A 20,711-nucleotide genomic window follows, 5' to 3' on the forward strand; every position below is an offset into this window, starting at 1 on the left:
GAATGCACTGCCAGGGCTGGCAGTGGAGTACAGATTCAACTGCAACGTTTGGAAGGGAGCTGAATAAGTATATGAAAGTAAAGAAATTGTGGAGCTATGAGGACATGGTGGGCACTAACTAGGCCTTGCGAGGAGACAGTATGGACATGACAGGCAAATGACTTCCTTCCATGCTGTAACTATTGTGTTTCTGCGACTGTTGGTTCTGAGCTAAATTTTAAATTCAAAAAGCACTGGGAGTGTGGATGAAGAAGGTGGTGGGAAGAGGGAGCACTGAAACAGTAATAAGGAAAACCAAAACATTACATAGCCCATTTACCCAAACCTCCATAACCTAGCCATTTTGTTAACACATTGCTTCTAGGTGTCTCAGTTAACTGAGTCTTTGGCATGCTCCCAAGCTGCATGACATATTCTCATACAAGCATTGAAGATCTCATACTGGTGGTTGGAAGGGCTAGTATGACATTTGAAATAAAAACAGAAAATGCTGGAAACACTCAACAGCTTAGGCAACGTCTGAGGAGACAGAAACAATGTTTCAGTTCAATGAGATTTCATCAGAACAGTGGGCATTTTCCCTGCCGAAAAGCAGGAGAAGATTGTCAGTGACGCCAAGAGATCTGGCTGGCTTGGAAATAGGTAGCAGGAATGTGGTTCCTTGCACCTGCATTCATAGCCATGAATGGTTTAGTGACCTCAACAGATCAGGATAGATAAGCAGAAAGGTACACATACATAAATCCTGATGTAAGCAGTGAACCAACCACGCAAGCTGCCCTCTCAAACCCATTCCAGAAGATTATTCCTTACAACAGCTTGCGCTACAGGAGTAGTCATCGCTCCCCTTCAAGGCAATTTCTTATATCTCCAACTGTCTAACCACTGCTGACATTGAACCTCTGCTTCATGCAACCAGTTTCTCAACCAGCTTTTCACTGATTTTATTCCTTTATTGGTATTGGTATTGGTTTATTATTGTCACTTGTACTGAGGTACAGTGAAAAACTTGTCTTGCATACCGATCGTACAGGTCAATTCATTACACAGTACAGTTACATTGGGTTAGTACAGAGTGCATTGATGTAGTACAGGTAAAAACAATAACAGTACAGAGTAAAGTGTCACAGCTACAGAGAAAGTGCAGTGCAATATGGTGCAAGGTCACAACAAGGTAGATCGTGAGGTCATAGTCCATCTCATCGTATAAGGGAACCATTCAATAGTCTTACCACAGTGGGGTAGAAGCTGTCCTTAAGTCTGGTGGTACATGCCCTCAGGCTCTATCTACCTGTGGAAGAGGAGAGAAAGGAGAATGACCCGGGTGGGTGGGGTCTCTGATTATGCAGGCTGCTTCACCAAGACACCAAGAGGTAAAGACAGAGTCCATGGAGGGGAGGCTGGTGTCTGTAATGTGCTGGGCTGTGTCCACAACTCTCTGTGTCCACTAAACCATTCATGGATATGAATGCAAGTGCAAGGAACCACATTCCTGCTACCTCTGAATAACAATAGGGGCAGTTTCTGCGTCTGTTCATTTAATCTTCTCCCTCTGTCAAACTTGCTGCTGGAATAAAGGTGGAAGATGACAGCGAATATTTCTGTAAGCACCATTATAAAACACAATGTTTAGGCACTAAATACATGTGATAAGGAGCTGTGAAAATGAAATCTGAAGTGAACCTCTTCCCTTTTGTCAGGTCATAAATATGCTTGCCAATATTTGCACTAACTCCCTGTAACAGAGTATCAATTTCATTTGGTGGGAATTGTTTTTATCAAATAGTGTTTGTTGCTCTAACTTCCCAATATGGAGGGTGGGGAAACTGGGTGGGGGGGGGGGGGTGGTGTGGTGGAATGGTGGTGGAGGGAAGCCAAGTTATATCTCATTGTGACATTATTTTTTCATCTGGGGCAGATGTGAGAAAGATTTGAAATATAACCCCACTACACCCCAACCATTGTTATCGCAGCAGTATCATTTTTACTTTACATTACATTGATTTTTTCACATGTTAGAGTACTTTTTAAATTATTTTATTGGATCTTTAATTGTACTGTTTTTAAATAGTTATTTACTCAGTTCAGAAGTATTAATACTCAGTTCAGAAGTATTAAAGTATGTAGAATTGCACAACAATAGTAGAGATGGAATCTATTGTCATTGGTGAGTGAGCTAAGCCCATTGCTAACAAAGAAAACTGTTCCAGATTCACAGGTAAGTGCAAATCACAAATCAATGTTTAGTGGCAAGGCTTTGAACGACATAATGTGTCATGTGTGTGGGCCAGAACAAGCTCCAACTATGAAATGGCTACAACATACCAATTTCAAAGTTGTCATGAGGTTTGAATGTTTTTAAATAGCCTTGACAATCAGGAAAATTCAAAAACCATTAAAGTCAATTAAATAAATATAGAACTCTGAAAATATAAAGATAACTTCAACACATAAAGGTACCTTTAAACAATTGAAGGCATTAAAACAGACTCAAGTGATCAAAAAATGTCTCCCTTACAGACATTCTTCTCCATTCAAACTAATGGGATTGTACCAGGTATAATATAGCATAGGTTCAGCAGGTAGATTCTACAGTATCCCTGCTGATGACTTCGGTAAGTTTGTGCTGTGCTTCTGGACTTCATGTAGAGTTTGACTCTGGAGTTCACCTGAGGAATTGCTGAATTGGCCAGTAATTTTGTGACTTATGCATCTGTGCAGGAGGCACCAAACTCCTGACGCTTACAGTGGAGGGGTGGCAGACTACTGGCAGTTTGGTGTGGAATTGTTTCTATTCCCCAGCAAATTCTGGCCCAATCTGGCACATTTAACACATCAACAGTGCATATCCAAAGGCTGGAAATTAATGGATCAATGGGCTTGATTCAGCGGCTATAGCTGAAACTGGATGTGCTTGAGGAATACTGCGATTCACTAAGGGGTGGGAAAGCCAAGGGTGGGTATAAAGCAGAATTTATGGCTGCAAGCCTTTAACTTTATCTTCTAAGTTAAACCAATAAGGCTTTTTAGTTGTAAAGTATCTTGTCTTAGGTTTTATGAGTAAAGTAAAACTTGGTAAATTGGTTTATTGTTGCCACATGTACTGTGGTACAGTGAAAAACTTTGTTTTTCATGCCATCTATCCAGATCATTTCATCACATCAGTGCATTGAGGTAGCACAAGGAAAAACAATAACAGAGTGCAGAATAAAGTGTTACAGTTACAGAGAAAGTGCAGTGCAGGCAGATAATAAGGTGCAAGGCCATAACGAGGTAGATTGTGAGGTCAAGGGTCCATCCTTATCATACTAGGGGATCGTTCAATAGTCTTACAGCAGTGGGATAGAAGCTGTCCTTGAGCTTGATAGTATGTGGTTTCAGACTTTTGTATCTTCTGCCCGAAGGGAGGGGGGAGAAGAGAGAGTGTCTAGGGTGGGTGGGGATATTGATTATGTTCGTTGCTTTACTGAGGCAATGAGAAATGTAGACAGAGTCCATGGAGTGGAGGCTGGTTTCCGAGATGTGCTGAGCTATGTCCACAACTGTCTGCAGTTTCTTGTGGTCCTGGGCAGAGCAATTGCTATACCAAACCATGATGCATTTGGATGCGATACTATTGCAAATCAAAGAGTTATCCTTTTGTAAATAGCAGCAGCAATTTCTATGTAGCACATATCAGGTGGCTAGTGGATTAAGTGATGCTTGATGCAGAGACAGGAGGAATGATCTATTGTCATGGTTGACTGTAGCATCAAATGTCACTAAAAGTAACTTGTAAGGATCCGGTAGCACAACCAAATGAATGTTGTGTTCAGCTTCACTACTGTGGACATAAATATCCCTTTGGTGGAGTTGGTGATGAAGTGCTGCCACATGAAGTAGACAGAGCTTCTCTTGTGAGTGGCGAGTAGCGTAATCTGGTATTTTCTGACACATCTGGGATTGTGTACTGACATGTCAACATGCGTCTGCTTTTCTGACAGCTGTGGGTGCTAAAAGCGTCTGGTACAATTGTACTTGTCTTTCTTTCCCTCGCTTCAAGGATCAGCAAAGGAAAACCCAAAGGAAATCTTATGCTGAGAGATCTGCTTGTTGTTAGTGAAGTGGGCACTGTCAGCAAGATAGTCAGGAGGAGAAGAAAAATGTCAATACAATCTTCTGACATAGAAAAATGACCAGAACTGACAAGAAGCTTTACATCAAAACAATGCAGACACAGACTAGCAAAATGTAAAGACAACAGCCCAGGAGGCGAGGTTTCAACCTATTCATTGAATTATATAGAACTTACATAACAAAAATATGCCTTTTGGCCCAGCAAATTTACGCTTGTGCTTATGTTCTCCATGAGCCACCTTCTACTGTTCATCATCACCTCATCTGCAAACGCTTCGATTCATTTCTCCCTCATTTGGACTTTGCAAAGAAGCTATACTATTCACCTCAGCCACTCTCTGTGGTGGCAAGTTTCACATTTCAAGTCTCTGAGTAAAGAAGCCGATCCTTTATTGGATTTAAAGACGTTCAGTTGGACCAAATGTTATGGTGTATGACTCCTCACAATGCTGAATGAGTTTCCTTCAACACATCAGCATGGCAGTGGCTATCTTCCGTACAACCCTATTTGACAAAGGAGACTTCAAACAAACATTAAACAATTTAGCTTCACATTTAAGACTTCTCAGAGTGATACTTCTTTGTTGGAATGATCACTCCATATTAGAGATTTAGACATTGACTAAGTGCCTGAGACATGGGCATAAACTACATTCAAGTTGGTGACCCATGTGCCTTCTAATGTTATTTTGACATTTGCTTTGAAAGGGCCTGCTACCTTTTTCTTCTTTTACTTGTATTTTAACAAATAAAAAAAAGGAAAATGAAAATAATGGAAATATGAAATAGCAATAATGTGGAACATGCAAGTCAAATAGCAACTGTAAAGAGGAAACTTTTCTGCTCTTCTGACAAAGGTTGCATATTCAAAATCTTTGTCTCTTCCCTAGTTTAATTGTCCAGTCATTCCAAGCATCTCCAACTAATAAATCCCCTTTGTATCTTATAGAAGAGTAAAAGATAAAATGGATTAAAAAAAAGGCATCATTCCTCAGCAACAGAGAAAGCATTATAAACCATTAAGTTGAATATCCATTAGATTTTGCATCCACCTGTACCAATTAAATGCTCAAATGCTTAATCAACCAAGCCATAGAACAATGCAAAGTTATAGCCATTCATATCACAGTCCATTATACCATATTGTGTTTAATCTTCCTTGCTCAGCATTAAACTCTGTACCTTGTTACTTTTTCCCTATTTACTATGCCCTCCACTCATTTTCAGCATGTATGGACTGATGTGGCAATGCCATCAAGACCTGCTTTTAAATAGATGAAAAGTAGGATAGGCTTGCTTATGTGTAACCAACATGGATTCTACTTGGCAATTGCTCACACTCAAACATAATCTGCCGTGCTTCCTGAGTTGGAGACAGCAAGTGCAGGGTAATTACACTTTGTGATCCCAGCATCTGTTTTTGGGAATTGTCCAGTCCTCTCTGATGTGGGAGGAGGATTGTTGTCACTGAGCCATGAAGGAACTGAATTAAGAGTAGTGACAGATATATGGTTATGCGCACTGTTACCAAATGGATATGCATTATATGACTTCCCTTTGTGTGCGGCTACACCAAGCTACGTGCAGATTATGGATGAGAACACATGGAATGTAACTATCTGCTGAAATTCTACCAGACTAGTGTTGCGACAAATGGACCTAACTTCTTTGCTGCAGAATGTTCTATTCCATTGGACCATGCCACACCACCTGTTCCTTGTAGAAAAGTTTCTGCAGAAAAAACACGTTTGATCACAAGTCGATCAGGCAGTGGTCTGCACAGGATGTCCTGGAGGCTCCACAGGAGATAGAGTATCCAGGTGGATGGTTCCCTGAGCAGAGCATCAAAGTCATTTGGCAGAACACCTCATCACCAGGCCTCTCAGACACCAATACCTTGGTTGGCTGGTGGTGCCAAGGCCCCTTTTATCCGACCCTTCATGCAAGCCGGAGCTGCCCTTGAGTTAGCTGTAGTGCAAATGAGAAGGTCATATTCCTCGTTGAGGACTGTGAGATCATCAACTCATGAAAGCCACACTTTGGTTTTCCAGTGCAAGGAGGCATCTGCAACTGGATGCTGCTGACCGGCATTTTCCAAGGTGCAGGAGTATGTGCTGAGGGATGGTGAGCTTGGTGAAGCCACTGCAAAGGCTCTTTAGGGAAAGACTGAAGTTTCAAAGACTCAGTCCTCCTGCCATTTGATGCTGAGGGGTTGGAGCCTGTGACATAGCCTCTGAAAAGTTCCACTGATGGAATTTTTCCAGATAAAATGTTGCTTATATATTGACATATATCAATTGTTGGAAATGAATGCAAGGATATGCTTGCTACAGTGAATGAAGCTGATGTCATGTCCCATTAGTGTAATGGTATATTTTACAAATAAAGTATATTTTTGGAAAAATATATGCATAGTATGAATCCTAATTAATAGAGATAGTTGGTAGGTGAGATAATGCAAGAGAAAAAACATGCTAGACATGTATATTCTTCCCAGTTAATTCACACAAGTAATATTCAATAACTTAGTTAATATGGTAAAGGCTCTAAGCTTTTGCTCACTTGAAGATATGTTGTCTCATTGGTTGAGGCAATATTCAGACATATTTTCATACTGTCTTGTGCACTCTATGCTGATCACTTTTGTGGCTGGTAGTCATGGTTACCAACAGCACCATTCATTAATACTTCACTTCCTGCAGCAAACTTCTGCAGATCTATAAGTGGATGATACAGTTTTAATTGACTGACTTTTCAAATATTTCCTCCAAAAATTATGTCCCATTTAAATAATTGCAACATTATTGGATAACCTGTTCCAACTATCTCTCAATGACCGTTTTTATTCCTGACAGGGGCTTGCTCCAAATAGTTAAATAATTTGATCTCTCCCTCAGTAATCAAAAAGTCTGACATTTTAATTTTAGCTGGACTTATAAACTGGTTATTCCACAAATAAGATTCATAAGGAAGTCATGATTTAGTTTATTGCAAAAGATACTGTAACTGGGATTATGAGATACACTATTCAGATAGCGTGGTCATGAATTAATTGCTTTTCATCTATTGTGTATTGTACCCAACTTGGTCAGAGGATGATAGATTATACTTGGAAAAAAATACAGGGTCTAGAGGAAATTAGAAATGCTGGTGAATGTAATAATAAATTTAATCATAGGAGGATCCAATCTCGACATCATGCAAAGTTCTCAGAAGTGCAGAATACAATTTCAATTCTTATGAATAAGTAGACTCTTCCATCATACAACGAAAGCACTGACTTTTTTAGGAAACACTATATAAATAAAAATATCGCTTTAAATCATGGATAGGAAAAGTTGAGATGTTTTAGAGGTACATGGGCCAAACGCAGACAAAAGGGACTAGCTTAGATAGGCATCTTGGTCGGCATGGGTGTTGGGCTGAAGGGCCTGTTTCCATGCTGTATTATTCTCTGACTCTCTGATTCTATGTATAGGATTTAAAAATAACTGAATTTGTCTTTGACACATGCAAAAACTATTCAGGACACAGTGAATCTGTTACATTCAGTTCAATGGGTCCATTTTCTCCAGAGGGGGAGAAAATCACTAATAGGTTACTGTATACTCTGTACTGAATCAAAGAAAATTTCTGATTACAATTAACACTTTGTGCAGAATCAAATAATTTCACTTAATTAATTTAAAGCTGAGAAACTACAGAACTGAAGTGAAGGTTGCCTCTGATTGTTAATTTTATGTTACTAAATTGGAGGAATCTAGACAATTGCAATTACTTCAACTCAATAGATTTCCTGCTTTATGTATTGATTTGGGGATTTATCTAACCAGTAGATGCTGTAAAGTAAATCTACTCTGGTAAGTTTTATGTCTGTCACCCCTTTGTCTCCTGTGAATCAGCCAGGCAGCAGTGAAAAATTAGGGTTGCCAGGTGGTTGTAACTTGACAAGGAACATGCTTGCATGTGTCGTAGAAGATTGTGTTTATTCTACTCTTCATTATGATTTTGAATTGCAAAAGAGGGGAGAGGACAATGCATTCACTTCATTTGGTTTGACCAGGTAATAATCAATCTCAGTAGTGGTTGACATTTGACTAGAGGACCACAAGCTTTTCTTTTAATCTTTTGTTGGACCAACAAGGCAGGAGTTTGCTTCCTGCCACAATAAAAGTTCTCTCTTTTGCCCACTATCTGACCACATTCTGTTCCAAGCTCTGTTGAGGAAGAGATTACCCAGCCGACAGAAAAAAACAATTCAAGTATATGCTTAAAGCCTCCTGGAAGAAGTGCAATAGTCCAACTAATTTGTGGGAACCTCTGGCCCATGACTGCTTAAAATGGAGAAGAAGCATTCAGGAAGGTACTGTCTGAAATCGGTTCCTCAGTTGATGCTGGGCAGTCAATCCAGTTTTATTCATTCACTGTTTTAATGTAATGTGGTACAACTGAATGGCTTGGAATGCATTTCACAGGACAATCTACTGTTGGTCTAGAATTGCACATAGGCCCATAATTGAAGGATGTAGCGGAATTCCGTCCTTTTAGAACACTGGTGAAACAGATTTTACGATAATCTAGTATCTTTGTTGTCAGTAATATTAATAGCATTAAATTCCAAGTTTATTTAATTACTTGAATTTAAAATTCACCAATTGGATTGGAACTCGTGTCTTTAGATCAATTGTCCTCTGGGTGATAATTTCTTACTTAGGCAGTCTCTAGAGCTATGACGTGACTGATGAAGCTAATGTAGAACCTGCAGACTCTGGTAGAACAGGACGTGACGAACAGAGTGGCAGTTGGGAGGTAGTGTACTCCTTTTGCTGTTTACACTGGACTTCTATATCATGGTAATGATCAGATTCAAGGTTCTCAATGCCATCCCGAATGGTGTCTTTTTATTTTGGATGGTCATGGGCCAGGCACTCCCTTGAGTCTGTTCGGATGTTACACATTTTCAAGGATAATTTGATGATACATTCAGGATCAGGATCAGGATCAGCATCAGGTTTATTATCACTGACTTATATAATGTGAAATTTGTTGTTTTATATTATAAACTTAACAGCTATCCCACTTGATCCCTGCCAGCCACCACTGTCAATGTGTGTGAAATAGACTATTTTCACATTACATTAGTAAAGGATGAAGAGTTATTGTCTTTGTTTTGAAGCTTGAATAGAAATAAAATTAAATTTCAAACCTCATTGCGGGAAAAGAATATCATGGAACACAATACAGTAGCTTCAAAATACAGTAAATAGGAATTAATCAATTCCTGTGATTATTGTGGATTTAACTTGAAAAATTAAGGTTTGGTGAAGCACCCAGCATAATCAAAGACCCCACCCACCCAGGTCATTCTCTCTTCTCTCTTCTCCCATCAGGCAGAAAATACAGGAGCCTGAGGACACCTATCACCAGGCTCAAGGACAGCTTCTCTCCCACTGTGATAAGACTAGTGAATGGTTCCCTTACACGTTGAGACGGACTCTTGACCTCACAATCTACCTTGTTGTGACCTTGCACCTTATTGTCTACCTGCATTGCACTTCACTGTAGCTGTGACACTTTACTCTGTACTCTGTTTTTTTTCACCTGTGCTACATTAATGCACTCTGTACTAACTCAATGTACCTGCACTGTGTAATGAATTGATCTGTACGAAAGGTATGCAAGACAAGTTTTTCACTGTACCTCGTACAAGTGACAATAATAAACCAATACCAATACCAATACCAAAAACCTTCTCAAATGATTGAACTGAGTTTTAAAAAACCAGATGCAAAATGTTAATTTTAAAATGCTTACACTTCTCAATGTTCTCTAAGCATTTAGAACATTTAAGGTATTCTACAACAGGGTGATTTGCAAATGATACCGCCATTGTGATGTAGTAGTTGATGAACCAATTCATAATTTCATAATTTAGACCTCAAACAAGGCCTTGTGCTGTTATATTACATACCATAGACTGGATTAATCTTCATTGTGGGTGGTGCAGCACAGATTTGACTTCTCTGCCTGTGCACAGCAATGTAGAAGTTGTAGACATGCTGGAGGCCAGATTCTGGTGCATCTGAGCTAAATGATTGGCTAACAAAAATTCACTTCATTCATTTAGATGGGGTTGCTGACTGTTGTTAAAAAGATATTTAGCTTTCTTGTTACTTTTTCTTAATTTCATGATATATATATAACAGTAGTGTACAATTCTAACTTATTTATTTGTATTTAATTATTTTTTGACATTCTTTAACCTATTTCAGCTATTTTTAAGCATCTTTGAAATGTAGAACATGGAAAGATTTCTTTGACAGCAGTGAGCTGTCAAAGGTTGTCTGGATAATCTGGAATGCAGTGTACCAGGTTCCACCACCTGAGGTCTATTCACTCTTCAAGTTCTAAACTGCCCTCATGGAATGGCCAGGGATGCAGACCCCCAACATGGTCCAGTCTGTGGTGCCGCAGCCGGCAAATGCCCCCTTAGGATTAACAATGAGGATGACTCTGTGTGAAGGGTCAGATTTAGTATGAACTGGCCCTTTAGAACATGCAAAAATCAATATAATCTGCATTTTTACATTTATCAGATTTTATAAAATACATATTTTCTTTCTATATTTTTCATTGATCCTTGAAATTATTCACATCTTTAGTTGGTCTCTGATACCTTATAATTTAGTATAATTCTTGTTTTATTAACTGTTCCATTATAGAAGTTTTGCTATTTGCTTTGCCTTTTCCTAAATTGCTCTATGTGTTGAAAGTCATTTATGGTTATCATGTTGTGCTTGTGCGACACAATAATTAATGATATGCCTCCTGAGAATTCATTTTAACGCACTTGCCTGGAATTTATCTTTGGTTCATTCAATCTGCAGTGAAATGTCAGTGGAAACTTATTTGAAACAGTGTGAATGTCTGTTGAAACCATTTATCCAGAGTTTCTGTATATCTTCTGCCAAAGATACAGAGAACTTTGTGGAAATTCTAGCCCAATGTAATGCAGCTGTTATGATAGAATCATGTTTTGTTCAAAACGGTAGCCTTGGTACATCTGCACTAAATGTATATCTAATAGTTGGTATCAAGCCATCATTTCTTTCCTCTTGACTGATTTTTGAAATGAAATGTTAAACTACTATTGCAAAATCTTCTTTGGGACATCATGCTAATTATAATGTAAAGACAATCCTCCAATCATAACAGTAAAGCACATCTTTAGCTATTAATTGGACTGCAATTAGACCAAGGAAAAATATGGTAATTATGGTTTGTGAACAGAAGTTATGGGATAATTTTATTACATTGTTAAAACGAATAAATAGATGGAGATTCCAGAAGTCTGAGAATAGGCAGAATGTTAATTAATTTGGGAAACAACTAAATGCTAGCCATCACTTCGATAAAAACAATTTGGCAAAAAGTATAAATAACTGCTCCTTTCAAACAAAGAAAGCACAGAATAAGGTTTAAAACCGAAGAAGTCTCAATGATAAAAGTAATGAGTGTAGCAGAAGATGTGCATGTCAACAGATAAAGGCAATTTCACATCAGTTGATTATTTTCTCCCTTTCTTTTTCTTCTTCCTTTCCTCTTTCCTTCTTCTTTCACATTTTCCTGATGCATGCTATTCAGCTGGGAAGTCAGCAAAGTTCAGCTTGTGCACTTCCTTCCAAGGATGCTCTCATTGCTGCTTTACGGCTGCTCAAAGTGAAGGGAAATACAGCTGTGATATCACAGTGTGTGAGCTCCAGAGCTGTGGAGTGAAATTTGAAGGATTATTTAATTGAAAGTTTGGACATAAAAATAAAGAGACAGGGCAAAAGAATCTTTGATTTATGCTGCACAAGCTTTTCAGTGCAAAGAACAAAGTCCTGAACTGGTTAAGCAGACTTGTGTGGTACAATTAAATCAGATCGAATTAAATAGATTTAAAGATTGCTTTAATTCCTTATGCATCTGCAAAGAATTTAATACTTGTTTCTTTTTGAAGGGTATTGTGCAGAGGATGATGAAACCTTCATGATTGGCACAGGAAAATAGCAGTAAGGAAGAGTGGCTGTGAGAAGTTAAGATGGGAAGGAAAGGGAAAAGGGATGAGAAAAAATTGGAAAGGACTGGGTGGAGAAAGAGATGGCAAGAATTAGAGGAGAATTAGAGGAGAAGCAACAGAAAGAAAAGGTTTGGTAAGGTATTGGTTTATTATTGTCACTTGTACTGAGGTACAGTGAAAAGCTTGTCTTACAAACTGATCATACAGGTCAATTCATTACACAGTGCAGTTACACTGAGTTAGTACAGAGTGCATTGATGTAGTACAAGTAAAAACAATAACAGTACAGAGTAAAGTGTCACAGCTACAGAGAAAGTGCAGTGCAATAAGGTGCAAGGTCACAACAAGGTAGATCATGAGGTCATAGTCCATCTCATTGTATAAGGGAACTGTTCAATAGTCTTATTACAGTGGGGTAGAAGCTGTCCTTAAGTCTGGTGGTACATTTTCCTGTATCTTCTACCCGATGGAAGAAGAGAGAAGAGAGAATGTCTCGGGTGGGTGGGGTCTTTGATTATGCTGGCTGCTACACCAACATAACGAGAGGTAAAGACAGAGTCCAAGGAGGGGAGGCTGGTGTCTGTGATGCTCTGGGCTGTGTCCACAACTCTCTGCAGCTTCTTGCGGTCCTGGGCAGAGCAGTTGCCGTACCAAGCCATGATACATCCAGATAGGATGCTTTCTATGGTGCATCAGTAAAAGTTGGTGAGAGTGAAAGGGGACAAACCAAATTTCTTTAGCCTCCTGAGGAAGTAGAGGCGCTGGTGAGCTTTCTTGGCCATGGCATCTACGTGATTTGACCAGGACAGGCTGTTGGTGATGTTCACTCCCAGAAATTTGAAGCTCTCAACCCTCTCGACCTCAGCACCATTGATGTAGACAGGTGCATGTACACCGCCGCCTTTCCTGAAGTCAATGACCAGCTCTTTTGTTGACATTGAGGGAAAGGTTGTTGTCATGACTCCATTCCACTAAGCTCTCTATCTTCTTCCTGTATTCCGACTCATCGCTGTTTGAGATACGGCCTACAACGGTGGTATCATCTGCAAACTTGTAGATGGAGTTAGAGCAGAATCTGGCCACACAAGATGAGCGGAAAAAATGAGAGGGTGAGAAGGATGAAGAAAAATGGGGATGACAGTTGGAGATAGGATTAGGACCAGGACGCTGGCGGAGGCTGGAGGAGCTGAGGGAGATATATCCACTTGGGAGGAATTGTCAGAAGACAAACTGTGTTCAAAGGGGCTATTCCTTCATCCAAATTTCTTTCTATGTTACCAATTAGTCTTTTAGTTATTCTTTTACTTCCAATATTTCGATAAAACTGTAATTATTTCACTCGCAATCTTTATTCAACCTTTAGATTTCTATTATTTTTCCTCTTCCCTTTTATTCTTTTCATAATTTCAATTGATTTTCTACAGTATTATCCTAACTATTACCTTTTCCTGCTCAGTTTAATTTCAGAAAGTAATCCTCCTCCTGAATAACTTTTATATTAATCCTAATTATGTTTCTTTATCTAAATGACCTTTGCCCTTACACTATCTACTTGCTCCACAATATTCCAGTGGTTTAAATGTTGTAAGTTAATTAGTTTGGATAGATTTTCAGATGTACTGGGAGACAAAAAAACCTTCCTTCTAAACGGTTGGTGTACTTCATATCTGATTAAATTGCTTCCTATAATAGTAAGGGATTATAAGGCGATTCAATTATGTTGTACTCAGAAAGCAAATATTCTCTCTCTTAGTTGATTGATTGAGAAAGCCTCAGTATCTGATTTGTGGAAATCACATTTAGTAATTCAAAGTGCTTTACATGCATCCTGGCTGGTGTCCATGTGCCTTCAAGTATCTAATCAGAACGGGCAATCATCTTGAGATCGCCAAGCATTCGGTCATATCTGGTAGTGACTATTGTCGTCGTGGCTATCCCTCGAGGTCGAGGATGATGGTCTTCATTCCGTTGATCTATTTATGGGCTCTCAAGTGGCTTATGAGTCCAATCTTGGCTCTGAAAGTTCTTCTGCATTCAGGACAGGTGGTTCCAGATGGCAGATCGGGCTTTGGTTGTTGCTGCCTCTCTTTCCATTTCCTTCTCTTTTTGTCTAATTCTGCACATCCGTTGGCTTCAAAAGTTGTTGTTCCTTCTTGGATGATGGTTTGCTAGAGTTTCCTGTCCTTGGCATTGGTTTCCCGATTGTTGATGTCAATGTTACATTTCTTCATGTTGGCTTTTAAGACGTCTTTGAATCTCTTCTGTTGTCCGCCTCTTCTACGTTTGCCTACTTTAAGCTGGGAGTAGAAGATTTATTTTGGCAGACGTTTGTCTTTCATCCGAACAACATGACCGCTTAGTTGGTTCTTGATAACGTAGGCTTCAATGCTTGTTGTTTTTGCTTCATTTAGCACGCTGACGTTGGTTCTTCTATCTTCCCAGCTGATATTTAAGATATTTCAAAGACAGCGTTGGTGAAACTGCTCAAGTGCCTTCAGATGTCGTCGGTATGTTGTCCAAGTTTCTGATGCATACAGGAGTGTTGGGATCACCACTGCTTTGTACACTAACATTTTAGTGTCTGTTCGGATGTCACGATCATAAAAGACTCTTGTTCCGAGATGTCCAAAAGCTGTTCCAGCGCATTTAAGATGATGTTGGATCTCGTCATTAAGGTCGACATTGGAGGAGAGGTGACTTCCAAGATATGGAAAGTGGTCCACGTTTTCCAGGGTTGTTTCGCCAAGTTGAATTGATGGTTCTATCTGGTCATATATGGTCATATCTGGTGGTAACTATATCATCCTGGGAAGTCCCAGTAGAAAGAGTAACTGGGATCTTCATGAAATGATTGTGCCAAGTGTTACAGGATTAATTTCCCGTACTCTATGTATTTTCACAAAGTGACCATAAATCTCATTACACTTCATTTCAGTCAATTGTAGACAAATTAGTCCCATATTGAAATTAGTGACTCAAACTTCCTCCCACCTTTTCATGTCTAGTTTCATCCTCATAACCCTTTTCCCTCCTTTCTACTGCCCTTAAAACTTTCTATGGTATTTGACTCAAATACTCCCTGTGGTACCAAGTTCCATATTTGCTCTACTCTGATGAAAGATGTTTCTACCAAATGCACTTTTTGATTTCTTGGTGACCATCTTAAGCTGAATGCTTTGAGTTTACCTTGCCACTATAATGAAGTTCAAACTAATGACAAAGAAAGTTTTCCATAACTTTATTGATTCCTATTAGTTCACTCCTTAACCTGCCCTTTTCAATGGAAAAGAGATCCAGAGTGTCCATTCCATCCTATAACTAGAACATCGCAGCTATAGCTTCATCCCTGTCAACCCTCTGTGCACTCTCTTCTCTGCTTCTATATTCTTTTTATATTATAATTTAAAAACAATTAGACCATTTGATGGTTGTGTTGTGCAGTTGCTTTATTAATTCAAATAATATAAGAGATTTTAAAAAGTGCCTTTTAGCGTTCTTGTAATTAAAAGAACCAGATTAAATTTAAAGGCTTCCTTAAAGCACTGGAAATAGCAGAAACTCACAATGGTGAGTAACTTGATTTGTGGTGTGCCCAGTTCTGTGGACTCGCTGGTTTTGACCACAGAGTCTCACACAAACTATTGTAAAATTTTAAATTGTGGTGAACAGCATTTATGCTTAAAATTCCACAATCATTTGTTAGTTTTTGATTGTTTTCCATCAAATTGCTTTCATAAAACCATTGCAACTAAGTGGAAAGTCTTGATCCATAGCTTTTTTCCCAGCATTTCTCTCGTGGAAACTGACCTTCACACACCACTAGGTGTTGGACAGGCAGCCAAACAACCCAGAGGGTGTAAAGGCTCCCAGTGAGTTGATGGAGAGATTGAAATTGTGTTCATAGTGCATATATGATGGATTATCACTCGGTTTGGGAAGTAAACTGGAATAAGGAAAGGTTTCTTAAATTTAAATTGCGACAGGACAGAGGTAGAAGCAGGGAGTGGTGGTGGATGGGTGGTGGGGGGTTGATGTGGTGAGGAGGGGAAGGTGGAGCTGAATAGTAGATAGGAGGCCTGGCTGGAAATACAAATTGATTTGAGTAAAGATCTGAGGAAGCAGATCAAAATAAATCCAAATTTGAATGTAATTCAGCCCCAGAACATAGAATGATAGCAAAGTGGAATATCTGTCTCATGAAGTTTTATAATATGATAATTAGTCACACTGTGCAGGGAAAGTCAAGAGCAACAATCCTTTTCAGGTGGTGTGAGGAAGTTAACTGGATCAGGACACAGGAAAAATTTAGTCTTTTAAACTTGACTTTTATATTTAACTTCTGCAGCTATACATCTGATCAGAGTTTATTATATTACTCAATCTTACCTTATTGTAGTTATTGTTAAGTTAACAAAATTCATGCAGTTTAATGAACAAAGAATTCAGATTAGTTGGAACATTAGAGATTCTCCACAGTATGGCTTGAAGAGATGAGAATAATTAGTGGTGGTGCAGTGCCATAGCTGTAGGCACTTTTCAAGTAGTGCATAATAGGTTTCTACACCATTTCCATTAAAAAGGGACTTTGAAATTACTAATGGAACATCTTGATTCAAGCTCAAATATGAAAAGTTTTGAATACTGAAATTAAATAGACATAATTTTTTTAATACTTTATACAAGTATATAAAGACAATACTTTGTAAAACAGAAACTGTGGGGTTGCCAACAGTAAACATATTCTGATTTGTTTTGGCTACTGTTAGTGACGGATATAGTTACTGTAGGTGGTCAAATAGATGGAAATATGCTAAGAAATATTAGGTTGCAGATACTCATCTTGCCATTTTAGACTGTCTACATGAAACATTAATTATCTATAATACAAAACTAAATCACATCATTAACCCGAAACAGTAATGGATGAGTATTTCCAATATTTCCTATTTTTATTGCATTAAGTAGCAATATATTTAAGTTTCCCAATCTCCTTCTGTGGTATTCCTTTGCTAGTCAAGCAAAGGTGTATGAAAATGATAGAAACCATTCTGAAGTTTCCTTCCCCACCTGTGTGAAAATACAAAGCCCATGCTAAATGATTCACAAGAATGACACAGTTTAATAGACTTACAACTTATGTCAGAAATAATGAGGATATTGTCACCCAGTCCTTTGTAAAACCCATTGTTTTAGGTGAGACTACACCATGCTTTTCTATCTGATCTTTCGTTTCCATTTTACAAAGATCTTCAATGCTTTCTAAAGGAGGAATGCCATTCTGGTTTAAAAAATTGAGCTATAATTTTTCATTTGTTTGGATGATTCAGTATTTAAGTGAGTCTCATATAAAGGCTAGAATTCAAGTTTTAAGGACATTTAAACCATAAATAGTCAAGACTATGTTGGTTGTTGCTTACTACAGTTACCTTTTTTAAATTGAGAAGAGTGATGTTGAAGGAATGACAATAAATTTTCAGGTCAGAATAGTATGGAACTTTGAGTGGAAACTGTAGGTGGTGGTCTTCACATGTACCTACTACTCTTCTCTTTCTTGGTGGCAGTGATTGTGGTTTTGGGAGATACTGTTATAGTAGCTTAGGTGAGTAACTGAAGTGCATTTTGTATGTAGTGTGCACTGTAACCACTGTGTATCAGTGGGTGGGGGGAATCAATGTCTAGGATGGTGGATGGTGTGCCACTCAAGTGGGTTGATTTGTCCTGGGTGGGATAAAACTCCTGGAGATTTGCAGGATCTGCACTCACCTTAGCAAATGGAAAATATTCCACCACACTTCTAGCTTGTGGCTTGAAGATGATGGAAATACTTGGGATGTCAGAAAGGAGTCACTTGCTGCAGGATATCCAGCCTTTGGTGTGCTTTGATAGCCATGGTATTTCCTTGGCTAGTCTAGTTAAGTTTCTGCACAATAATGACACCAAGGATGTGGATGGTGGGGAGATTTGGTGTTAGTATTACCATTGAAAGTCAAGGTTGTCATTCTCTGGTACTTCTGTGGTGTGAATATTATTTGCAACTTATTAATCCATGCCTTAATGTTGTCCAAATCTTTCTGCATGCAGGCATGGACTGTTGTATTTGCTGAAGAATTACAAATGGAATTGAATATTGTGCAGTTATCGGTGAACATCCCCAGTTCTGACCATTTGATGCAAGCAAGGTCAATTGAAGATGGTTGAACCTAGGACATTGCCCTGAGGAAATCCTGCAGTAATGTTCTGAAGCTGGTGGGATGCTTGACCTCCGACCACTACAACCACTTTCCTTTGTGCGAGGATATTGCTCAGTTGAAAATATGGGCAGAAAAATGGCTGATGGAGTTTAATTTGGACAAGTGTGAGAGATTGCATTTTGGGAGGTCAAATACAAGAGGAAAGTATAAGAAAAAAGGAGCATTGATGTATAGGGTGATCTTCGGGTACAAGTCCATAGCTCCTTGAAGGTGGCAACACAAGTGGATAGGATGATAAAGAAGGCAGACAGCATGCTTGACTTTATCAGTAAGGGGAATGAGCATAAAAGATGCAACAGTATAAAACTTTGGTTAGACCACATTTGGAGCATTGTGTGCAGTTCTGGTTGCCACATTACAGGAAGGATGTGGGTGCTTTGGAGAGGGCACAGAAGAGGTTCACCAGGATGTTGCCTGGATTGGAGAGTATTAGCTATTGGACAAACTTGGATTGTTTTTGAAGGAGCATAGGAGACTGAAGGGTGACCTGGCAGAAGTAGGCTTAAGGTGAAAGGGGGAAAGTTTAGAGGAGATTTATGAGGCAAGTTTTTTTACACAGAGGGTGGTAGGTGCCTGGAACATGCTTCCAGGGAAAGTGGTAGAAGCAGATACAATAACAACATTTAAGAGGCACTCAAACATGAACTGGCAGGGAATAGAGGAATATGGACCTTGTAAATGCAGATGGGATTAATTCAGATTGGCATCATGGTCAGCACAGACACCGTGGGCTGAAGGGCCTGGTCCTGTGCAGTATTGCTCTATGTTCTATACTCTATGAGGTATGATTCCAATCACTGGAGTGTTTTACCCTTGAAACCCAGTTTTACTGGGACTTGATGCAACACTCAAACAACTGCTGGCTGATGTCAAGGGCTGTCACTCTGAACTTATCTCTTGAATTCGGCTCTTTTGCCCTTGGTTAGGCCAAGGTCAATAAGGTCTGGAGCTGAGTGGTCCTGGTGAAACCCAAACTGGGAATCAGGGAATCGATTATTGATGAGTAACTCGATATTATCATCAACGATATCAAACATCACTTTGCTGATTGTTGTGAGTAGAATGTTTGGGCAGTAATTAGTCAGGTTGGATTTGTCCTGCTTTTTGTGAACAGACATACCACTATAATTTTCTACATCAGCAGGTAGACACCAGCTTAAGGTGCTGCTAGTTCTGGAGCACATATCTTCGATACTGAAGCTGGCATGCCTTGTAGAAAGCACTCTCAGTTATTTCATGATATCATATGGAGTGAATTTGATTGGCTAGAGTTTGGCTTCTGTGATGGTGGGGACCACTGGAGGAAGACAAGGTAGATCTTTTCCTGAATCCTCTGTTCCAGTTCTCAATTATGACAATGAGCTATTGGTTTTTGCCCCTTTAATTCTCTATCATGATCTCACTCTCACCTTTCTAACATTGATCTTCTACATGACTCCAATAATAAGCAGCTCATCTTTTGACAAGACAATATGTAACCTTCCAGCCACAACAATGAGTTCAACCAGTTCAGGTCATAGTTACTGCTCCCAGTTTTCTCAGGACCGACAGAGTTTTACACTAGAGACACAAGGGACTGCAGATGTAGGAATGAGAAACAGAAAAAAACAGACTGCTGGAGGAACTCTTAAGCAACATCTGTGGAGGCAAAGAGACAGCTGACATTTTGGGTTGAGGCCCTGTATCAGTGATTTTTGCATTACGGGGGGATGGGAAGATGGGCCATTATTAGATTAGCCATGATTTTATTGACTGGTGGAGCAGATTCTTATATACTCCATCAGTTACATCTTAATTGTCCACTCTCCTCTCACTTCTACTCCACAAGATCATTACTTACTTAATTATTCCTGCCCTTTGCAGTATATAAATCTTCTGTTTACTTCTTTTCCCCTCCACCAATATTTCACTGCCACAAATACCAGCAGTCCCCACCCAACCCCCAACCCTATTTTCTCTCGGCTCTGCACCTGCTTGTAAACTGTCACCCTTAACATTCCCAATTCTAATCAAAGGCCATTGACCTGAATCATTAAATCTGGTTACCTCTTTCCAGATACTGTCTACCAATAGACTGCTTCCAGGTTTCTTGTTTTATTTTCAGATTTAACATTCCTTGTGTTAGCTGTGGAAATAAGTAACCTTTATTCCATTACACTGCATGTACGTGTAATGTAAAATTTGTAGGTTTTCAAGTTATCCTTCATCATTATTGTTAGTGTATTCTCAATAAATCATTGATACTACCCTGTCACTAAGTTGTCACTTGCTGGCATTTTTAT

This window comes from Pristis pectinata, chromosome 7, assembly GCF_009764475.1.
Source record: "Pristis pectinata isolate sPriPec2 chromosome 7, sPriPec2.1.pri, whole genome shotgun sequence".
NCBI classification, from domain to species: Eukaryota; Metazoa; Chordata; class Chondrichthyes; order Rhinopristiformes; family Pristidae; genus Pristis; species Pristis pectinata.